Below are 11021 nucleotides of genomic sequence, written 5' to 3'. Positions count from 1 at the left end.
CGATATTCCAAGTTTATGGAACAATTTCCTCATCTGGAAAAAATTGAAGAAAAGTACTTTTTCAGTCAAATTTCTAACTTGCTTCTCTTCCTGCGTAAAAAAGTGGCCCTATCGAGAGAAACTGGGATATATTAAGAATTACGGGAGTGATAAATGGGATAAAGTGGAAGAAAACAACAAAACTAAACACAGTCTTCGGAAATGTAACGAATGTCTTGTAAAAAACAATGAAAATAATACATTTCCAACAGCTGCAGGACATAGAAAGGTGAAAAAAAATTGCAAAAAAACAAACTCTGATATCACTACTACACCTAAACCGACCATAACTGTAAACCCTAATATCACACCACAACAAAATACTACACAAATCAGAACACCATTACAAAATATTACAAACTTAACTCCCAAAAATAAACACTCTATCCATGAAATAAAAGAAGCTGCTGGATCTATTTTGCAAAACATCAACAATCAATGGGATGAAATTTTTGACACACCATTCACCAAAATATTAACGAAACTTCCAGACACCAATTTAAAAGAGAAAGAAAGTGCCACAGAGAAAAAACAAAAAATGAGAAAAATGCATCAAAATATAAAAAAATGCAATTGAAACATCATGGCAAAAAAAAGTCTTGATGTTAAAACTGTATTTGGTACACGTCAGTCAAAAGCTTGTTATATGAAAAGCAGAGCAAGCATGCACTTTGAAAAAAAGTCATCTGCTGTGGCCAGAACTTTGAAAGGTATAAGAACCTGTTTTGGCTAATTTATTAGGAGAAATTTTTTTGATCATTTTTGACAACGGCCACATGCAGTAAAAACTTCTCCTGATAAAATATCCAGTAATTCAATTGTGTCATGTTCTTTTCACTTTGTTTCACAAAATCAATTTCTCAATTTTTTTAAAAAAATAAACAATTAACTTTTAGAAAAATTCTCTTCACCTGATGATGAAAACGTATCTCACGGAAAACGAAAACGACATTCACCTGACCCTTCAAAGGTTGAATTTGACAAAAAAGGTCTATTAGATGAAGTAGAAAATATGAAGGCTGGTGAAAAAGTACGTATATAATTGAAATACCTCAACTTCTCAATTGTCAAAACTCATAACAAAACAAAATAGTTTCTCTCGCAAAAGTTTCTACAAGCAAGCAAAATAAGATGTATATACCAAAATTTGCTCACACTCATGTATTATATTTCAGATGAATCTCTCTCATCTTGCTCGAGAACGTGGTATAACAGGTCCTTTGGGTAACATGATAGTCAGAGAATATCTTGAACAGAATGATGTTGATTTATCACAATTTGAAAATCCGCTGTTCAATCCAACGAAGTGTCGACGGAAGTACAATAAAATGCCAGGTGAATGAATCTAAACAAAATTTATAAATACATCATAAAAAGGAAGTTTTCAATACTTTTCTGAAAGAACCACTTTACAAATGAAATATAATAAACAAACTTTAATTTTTTAGGGGGAAGCGGGATTTCTGTTTCAATTCCACGTCCGTATGACAAACTGAAGAGTGAAATGATGGAGAAGGTGGAAAGCGGTGAATATTTGCTGGGATCATTGATCAAACCGAAAGAATACCGAAGGTTAACAGTAAAAAATGGAGAAATTACAACAACACAATTCCAAGTCCATGGCCGCAAAATACCTCTGCACTTAGTACGAAAAAGGATATTCTCCAAACATCTGAAGAAGGGGATAATCCGGACCAATAAACGTGATGTATACAAACGTCACATAATTATTTGGGCAGATCATGCATCCATACTAAACTCTGGTCATTTGTTATTGACAATCAAAGTACTTTATGACCCTGCATTATTTTATACTGATGAAGAATTTCAAAAAAAGAATGGGTATCCCTGTGATATTCAAGAGATAGTAGAGACACCTTCAATATACATACTAGGTCATTGTCATGACAGCAGCTGAAAAGTTAACGTACATTGAGGAAAGACTGAAAGATGTTGAAGAGATGGCAGAGCCATTGGTAATAGAAGAGGTTCAAGACACTTTGCGTTTTTTCCATGGTATGGTATACAGTTCGAATACTCAACAATTTGATTCGTATAAATGTACTCCATATATACAATTGAAAAAATCAGTGAATTAAATTGAAGAAATTGTGTGAATCAAATCTTTCTCAAGAAGATTATATAACTAATTTTTTTGTATTGTTCAAAACTATTATTTTAACTAAAAAATGTTTTTCTCCAAAAAAAGATTCACTTTTTAGGTCTACCAGAAAGTTTTCCAAGAAGTAAAATAAAAGTGGTATACAATAATTTGATTCGTACTTTAGGGGATCACCCGGAAATACAATTCGAAAGTGGAAATCTGCATGGTGGACACTTTCCTTGTCTTTGTGGATGCAACGCTAAAGATTTTGCAGATTTAGAAAACGTGTATACACACAAGATACTTAGTCAAGAAGAAAGACGTCAGAAGGTAATATTAATATTAGATCATCTACTAGACTGTCAATTTTCTTAAAAACATATATTAATTTCATAATATTTAATTTCGTAGTTTTTTTTTGTTGAAAATATGACGAAATCAAATACTGTTGAAATATCTGAAAATTGAAACCACGAACAAAATGAAGAAGAAAGTTCACAAGAAGAAGAAGAAGTGCCAGAGGAACCACCAGAGATGGATTTGATGCTGGAAGAGAGGAAAAGTGTTGTTGAAGAAGTACATGACGGTGTAGAAGAAATTCCAAGTGAAGTAGATTTTCAATGCGAACAGAAAAACAAACCCACAACCCAAAGAAGATCACAGCTGAAAACGAGGGTGGCAAAAGTAGTATACAGGGTTCTTGGTGATGGCTATTCAAAGCAGTTGGAATTGTTTGATAAACATCAAATTCTTATCAAAAATGAGAAGTACGAAAGCTCAAGAAAAATATGTCAAAAAATTCTTCCAGCTCTACAAAATAAAGTAAGAGAAAAAATGATGTATTATGAAGAAGCAGTCAATGCCTGGGAAAAGGATTTCTTTTCAAAAAATGAGAAAGTACCCTCACTGAGTGAGATCGAAAAATATGTCAACCATTACGAAAATTACAAACAGCTTCTTCGTTGTAAAAATATGATGAAGTTATGGGGTTTGAAAATATAGTTGACATACAAACCATTACCTGTACATAATTTTTATAAGTAGATCCTTCTTTCAAACTTCCAGCCAGCCAGTCTTCGCTTAGATCTTCGTTGATTTGATTTCATAAATCTCTGTCCCGGTAGCCGGATTCAACATGTTTTCCGACACGTCGACAAAAACATTGAGGACGCTGATCAGAGGATCGCGGGCGGTATGAAATTTTTTGACGCGCCTTAACTCGCCCGAGTGGCGGACATACTTCACAGCCCAAACCACACAGACTTGAGCACGATAGGTTCACCAAAGACAAAAAAAGCCATGAGGCGGAACTCGACAGTTGCAAAGCGACAACGATTAAACACCACGAGCGATAGAGACAGCACCCCTGCAGCTGTGGAAGCACCTGTAGCAAAAAAGCGTTTTTCGAATAGGGACGTTTCCGAGTTCATGGTAAAACACAACATTCGAAAGGACTCAGAATTGCTACAGGCTGCTCTTCTAAGAAATCAAAGCGGGGAAAAAGATCTACATTCTTTCGTTTTGAACAAGTCACCTAAGGCTCTCGCAGACCTTCTCGCAACAACTTGGCGAATGCAAGAAGCACCTCAAATTATTGAGAGGGAGAACAAGTCACGGTTGGAAATAATACAATCTCATGCATTTGCGCCGTGCAATTCCAACTGCAAAGGTGAATGGCTCGTTTCTGCTCGCGATGTGCTGCTTAAAAACCACATCAACGCTATAGTTTTTGCTACTGCTTTGCGTGAAAGTTTTAATAAGGGTCGTCAAAAACGCAACAACATTTTGCTTGTAGGACCAACTAATTGTGGCAAGTCATTTCTGCTGAACCCTATTGAAATTATGTTCACCGCATTTGTTAATCCTGCCACTGGACGCTACGCCTGGGTTGGGCTCGACGAGTGTGAAGTGGCTTACCTAAATGATTTCAGGTGGTCTTCACAAATAATAGCGTGGAGCGATTTTTTGCTGCTACTGGAGGGTCAAACGGTGCATTTACCGAGACCCAAAAACCAGTATGCTACGGATTTATGCATCGTCTGGACAAACTCCATACCTTTCTTTGCAACCAGCAAGGCCCAGATAGAGTACATTGGAAAATATAATCAACGCGACGAGAAGGAGACAGACATGATGTCCTCCCGATGGACTATGTTTTCATTCTCGCATCAAATTCCTGCTAAAGAAATGAAGCAGTTGGAGCCCTGTTCCAGTTGCTTTGCAAAACTTGTTTTGTTAGGTTCTGAGTATGATAGCAATAGTTTCTAATTGTTTTGTCACATGTCACCAACATGTCACCAACGAGTCACCAACATGTTACCAGTAGTTATATAGGAAAAGAACAAAAAAGACACATGTCACCACATGTCACCAAACAGTATTATAACAGTATTAGTATATTTTATATTATTAGTGGTGACGTGTGGTGACGCGTCATTTTGGTGGGCATGTATTGGTGACATGTTGATGACTTGTTGGTGACGCATTGGTGACGTGTGACCCTAAACCTACAAATGGAAAATCACACTATATAAAACATTTCTCCCAACAAAAAAATGAAAAGTAATTTAATACTTGGTTCTGTTGCCTTTTCCTTGAACCACAAGTTTCAGTCGCTTTGGTATTGACTCGATCGTTCTGTTTATAATGTCGGTAGAAAAGTTTTCGATAGTGCGTTTTACCCTTTGGCAAAATTGCTTGTAACTCTCTCGTGTCAGTTGCATTCGTAGGGCATCATCACGAATCTGCTTCTTTACAAGGTGAAAAACATTCTCTATAGGATTGAGATCCGGGGAACGTGCTGGAATCCCGAACATCGTGCAATTTATGGAAGCCATTGCCTCTTTCGCAGCCTTTGAAACTTGTCGCGGATCTCCATCTTGCAAAAATGTATGGCATTGAGGATTGACAGTACGTGTAAATGTTTTTGGAAAATGCGTTTTCACAAATTCAGCAAAGGTTTTTCCAGTCAGTTTGTCTTTCATTTGTTCACAAAGAACTACACCACGATCGTAAGATATTCCAACAAAAATCTGAGCCATTTTGCCCCCACTCCCTTCCTTCTTGCCTTTGTGGTTTGACTAAGACCTTCTTTTGCGAGTCTCCAAGTCATTGCGCCAGCTGCTCGAGCCTCTCCGTGCGGATTGCTTTTGTGACCAAAACTCACCCCATCAAAATAAAACGCAATTTCATATTTCCAAAAATCAGTTCCCACAGGAAGCATTTCTCTTGCAAATGCAAGTCTCTTGACCTTGTCGGTTTTCGTGACGAGACCTTTCTTTCGAGCTTGACGATAATTATATCCATGTTTGCGTAAGCAACGACGTACTGTTCTTGTTGATACATGTGCCAGGTTCGCTTCTTCTTGAATGCGCTTTGATGAAAATTGATTCCGCTCCTCGCGAAGTCTTGTTATCGTTCTAAGTACGGGTCGTTCATCGCGAATTGTCAATTTCCTTGGTCTTCCAGTGTTGTTGTGTCGCGTCTTCACGACCGAGCTCATGTTTCATGTGTCGGTGTATGCTGCGGAAGGCAAATTGAGGAAACATTTTTTTTATTTCTGCACCCGTCATTCCGTTTTGTTGATGAAGTACCTTAAAGTAAGTCGACATTTCAGGCGTAATCTTTTTGGTGATGTTGCGTTGCTGTTGCATTTTGTTATTTATAGCTTTATATCTGAAAGTACAAGTTTTGTCAGAACATTTTGTTAGAAGCAAACTGAAATTTTAATGTAGTCACCAGTACGGAACGCTTTGTTTACATATGTTTTTGTCCTGAATTTGAACAAGAAAATACAAACAAACGTTGAAGCGAACGTTCAAATTTACCGTTCAACATTAACATGCTAAATCAACACGTGTAAATGTAAACGCAGCTGTTTCGCACTGGTATATACAGTTTTTAGTACGTTAATATGCACATAAGACTTTAATAGAGAGATTATTTATCGGATTTGTTTGTATATAGTAAAAAAAAAAAAGAAAACGGTATATTTTTATCACAAGGCGAAGTTTATGCGTCAAATTCTTCCCTGGAGGCACGGGAAACTGTACGCAAGCCGAGTGTCACCTGCAAAATTGAAGAGATATTTTGCCTTTCAGAACATTTGTTGTTATCATTAACACAAAATATCACTTCACAAAGTACCAAGTCAAATGCTGGAAAAAATCTAAGTCGAAACTGAACTCGGAAAAATTGTAAGTCTAAACTTGTCTCAGACAATCCCAGACAAAATATAGTGGCAATTCACAAAATACTGTTTCTCTCAACCCCCCCCCCCCTTCCCCATATCAGTGTTGCTTCTATGCGTCAGGGCACAAAACAAGGCCTAAATCCACTCTGATATTGGGGGAAGGAGGGTACACTGAATTTTCACTGGAAAAATGACATTTTGTCTGGGATTGTAGACATTTCTTCCATCCGTAAAACTTTTCATCTGTCCTACGCAGTACAATCTTGTGTGACTAGGGTAATAATTGGAGTCGTCACTCTCCAAAGATAAGGCCAGTACAGTCAAACTCCTTGCTGGCATATTTTTTTGTTTTTTGTTTTATTTGACTGTGGTAATGAGTGAAGTCATCACGTTTCAAAGACAAGACTGAAATAAAAATAATTAAAATAGTCAAACCCCCTTGATGACATAAACCGTAATTTATGGTGTTGATGGCCGCAATATACATAGCTCTTGAAGAAAAAGGGTGTAAGGTTGTACACCATTTAACAAGCTTTTTTAACAAGAAATCACTGCTCTGTCGTTGCAATGAAACCACTTACCATGCACTTGATTATAAAGTCTATTTTAGGGGCAATTGAAGGAATGGAGTTTTTTGTTCAGAGATGCTAGTTTTATTGTAAGCAGTACAGATTTTCACAAGAGTGTTGAATAATGTACCAAAGAAGACAACGCTAAAGACAACTCGGGTATGAGATGTTAAAGAATCTGTAGCGAATGATGCTGGGTGAACGGATTAAAAGCGCTACCTCTTGCAGTAGAAATACAGGCTTAAATGCATTAAGGAATGGAGATGGACCTACTGCACCCATGGAGGAGGATAATTTGCGAAGATTACTTACAAAAGTTTTACCTATAGCCATATTAGAATCATTTGCACAGATGGCTGAGGGTAACACATAAAAACATCGTAAAATAGAATTGATGTAACAAGTGTTGCCTTAATTTGGCACGCCGCTGTTGTTGTCTAATAATTCTTGTGCAGACAAACTATTGCACTTATAGGTTAAGCACTGTGACCTTTAAGTATTCTAAAGGTTTCTTTGAAACGACTCGTGTCAAAAGATGAGTGTACCAAAATATTGAAACGTGATTTGGCTGGAATATCAAGAGCACCAGCATTGTGTTTTGGTAAAGAATTGACTGACCTCCAAACCACAAACTTACCAAAATTCGAAGTCTTACCAGTTGAACCACAAAAGGTCACATCAAAAATGTATGGGATGTTCTCCCGGAAGTATTGGATGAGGGAGAGAAGAAGTTATTCAGCCATTCTTTAGCATATTGTTTTGAAAATAAAGATGCCATATGTGGTTCTGATTATCGCCTATCAGTGATCATTACCTATCAAAACATGAAAGAGAAGTGTCACATCAATGTTGAAGAATTGTTACATACTTTGATGGAAATAGTGCGGTTGGCTTACATGAAAGCTGAAAAAAGATCACCAAAATATATTGTAAGATTACATAACGCTTTCAACACTCTTTGTGTTGTCTCACAGTTCTTGGGAAGAAAATACATGCCATCTCTGTACAGAAGCTATATGGTATTTATTACCACCCATCGACAGTCCATCTTCCAGAAATAACCAGTATTGTGTCACCAAGTTCATTCCATACCAAAAAACGAGGAATAGGTGATTAGTCAAACCAAACTAATAAGTTTGGCTACATCATCACGTGCCCCTGATTCCATGAGAGATAACTGTATTCTGAGAAAGAAAGATGAGAAACAGTTGAAAGCTTCAGAAAATATTTCAAAACTAACACTTTGAAGCTGTCAATCAAAAATATCCGAATTTGGAGCAACAATAGGTACAAATTATATTGTTATTAGTTAACAGCTAACAAATAACAGCTTTTTTCAAATTTTTCAAAGCTTCATGTATACAGTAATACACAATTATAATTATATGTGAATGAAAACTACAGAGATTAAAATATGTAAAAGCATTCCAGTTAATATATATATATATATATATATTTTTTTTTTTATTCACAATTTTTCAGCACATATTTGAAAATCATGTCACTATTTAATTTATGAATGTTGAAAATGAAAATCAAAATAAAAAAGTTTTTTTTAACTGATGTGGATAGGTAAAAACATCACACCGATATTTCCAATTTTTAGACACAGCTAAAAGGACTTGCTTCAGCAAAGACATCTCAACAAGGATTTGGCAGACTATCTGGAAAAGATAGCTGATTTTTTTATACTATGGGGAAGGCATATGGTGAGGAAAATGAAACAAGGATTTGGCAGACTATCTGGAAAAGATAGCTGATTTTTTTATACTATGGGGAAGGCATATGGTGAGGAAAATGACCAATATGTTTTCCATGGTGGAGAAGATGACCCTGATTACCAACAGATTGGTCCATGTCTCACCCAACTTCAAAAATGACAACATGCAAACAACATGTGAAAAGCTGAAGACAGAGACGAAGTAAAATTACCAGCAAATGAGATCGACATATTTGATTTAAATATTATACCCCATTTGTTGATTTATATTTTTTGTAACATTTTATGTTCCTATTTTCTTTTCATCCAAATATAATATTGAATGCTGTAATATGTAAGGTACAGTATGGTAAAAAATCTGAAACTACAAGAATTTTTTTTGCAAATGTACTGAAAAACGATAATAGAAATGTTCAATAAAAACTAGTGACAAAATGATCACTGCTGTATTATGATATCTAATGACTCTGGAAAATATTGTATATGAATCTCCCACAGGTAACTTCGTTTTAAAACTACCAATGGAGGAAAAACAATAAGATGAACCAGATGTTGTGGAGATAGGCAGGGAGAAAGAAGGTAGTCTGGTGCTCGAATTGTTACGACTCCCTTTTGTTCTAATGACGACACTGTGGATTATCAAACACCCTCTTGTTCCAATAATGGCACTGTACATTTTCAAACACCAGGCAGAAGCAATGAAAACAAAATTCAGCAGCTAGATGAAGCAGAAATTCATGCCACTCCAATTTTGAAAAAACACGTTGATCCAAAAAACATCAATATACAACCTCAATTGGGAAGCATTTGTTTTACTTGATTGGTCAATCAAAGGATTTGGATGAATTTGAAAAGCATCACATGATATACAAAAAACGAATATATCAAGACTTTAAAAATATATGTGATAACTTGTTCAAAAAAATAAAAAAAGCAGTTGCAGTAGAGTATGAAGCTTTCAAAAAATTCATCAAAGAGTGGGAAGAGAACTTTGTGAAAGAAACAGGGCGACCTACCTGAGAAGCTAACAGCTAAAAAGTCACCAAGACTATATGACGAATTATAAAAATACTTTCATGGAAAGAAAATATTAAACACAGATAAATTTTAATATAGCAGTTATATATTTGTAAATTATCTTTAACCTTTTGTTCATGTGTGCTCCTACTGACAGGCAGTGAGTGAGAATCATGAGTCTTTTATTTACAATATGGTGCACTATAATTTTTTAGTTATAAAAAACAATCAATAAACTTTTTAAAAAAGTTTTTAAAAAAGGGATAGTTTTTTTTCTATACATCATCAAATTTATTGTTTTCTTTTATTCAACATTTATAATAGCTGAGCTGAAAAATCCATACACAGTGCTTAATTTCAATCTTATAAAAATAACTTGACACAAGGAATTTCCCACAGTTGAAGGGAATTTTTTCCACACTTGATAATGTAAACATGAGAGTTAATATGTTTATAAATACTTGCAAAGCCCTTATACATTTATTTGATTTATCAGTCAGCTGACATATTCCATATACCACTTACTATGACTAGTACAAACATCCTTCAGGTATATTTTGTCTTTTTTTCTTTTGTAAAAAACACACACCCTTTCAACATTCAATTTACCTATCTGAAACATTCATAATCCCTCATAGCTTCATATCAGCAGCAGCTCTGTACATTAATCCGAGATAACACAAATCAGGCAATTATGAACTGAGAAGAATCCCGAAAAAAGAGGATGAAACATCAAACCTTGTTGTCTTGTTGCGCGTCATTCGTGTTGTGATTACTGACAAAAAATCGTGTACAGCTGGCTATATCCACGTGAATAAGCACAGAGAACCTTTCAATGCAACAAAGAGTCTTTGCTATGAAAGCATAAACTTTGTATCGCACAGAATAGCAATCTGTTCTCTCGATTCTTGTATCTCCAAAATTTATCCAAAATGGTGTCCTTCGTCCGTCCTTCCTTCCTTGCGACAGGGAAACGATTTTTAATGGCTCATCCTTATTGTATCAACACATCAAAAAAACACGGCAAATGTGTAACGACAAAATAGAAAACGCGGGTATACCCGCGTTTTAAACAGAAATATCCCACAAATTTATCGTACATTCCGTAACTACCCCGAGTAATTGCCTTTTTACATGTGGAAATACTATATTCCAGCTAGTATTAGGTATTCCTATGGGATCTGATTCTGCCCCATTCATGGGAAACCCTTTTTTATTTTATTATAAAAGCCAGTGGATAAGGGACTTAAAGAAAGAGAATCTGAATGCAGCAAGAAAATTTGGCAACAGCTTTAGATTTATTGATGATCTGATTGCTATAAAGAATGATGGTTTGTTTGAGAGGCATTTTCACGAGATCTACCCTCCTGAACTTGAGTA

General features: G+C 35.7%; 1 long non-coding RNA gene across 1 annotated transcript; it reads right to left on the bottom strand.

Annotated features, from left to right (window-relative positions):
* Nucleotides 1-599: 599 nt before the first annotated feature.
* On the bottom strand, nt 600-10373 carry LOC130649442 (uncharacterized). Its single transcript, XR_008983050.1, has 2 exons — nt 9641-10373; nt 600-1384 (listed from the first exon to the last, which is right to left on the bottom strand). It is a non-coding gene; the product is annotated as an uncharacterized LOC130649442 (long non-coding RNA).
* Between the last annotated feature and the right edge of the window lie 648 nt (nt 10374-11021).

The sequence above is a fragment of the Hydractinia symbiolongicarpus genome, chromosome 7, assembly GCF_029227915.1.
Source record: "Hydractinia symbiolongicarpus strain clone_291-10 chromosome 7, HSymV2.1, whole genome shotgun sequence".
In the NCBI taxonomy this organism is placed as follows: domain Eukaryota; kingdom Metazoa; phylum Cnidaria; class Hydrozoa; order Anthoathecata; family Hydractiniidae; genus Hydractinia; species Hydractinia symbiolongicarpus.
Note: the sequence above shows the minus strand (reverse complement) of the source record. Positions and strands in the feature narration are given on the sequence as shown.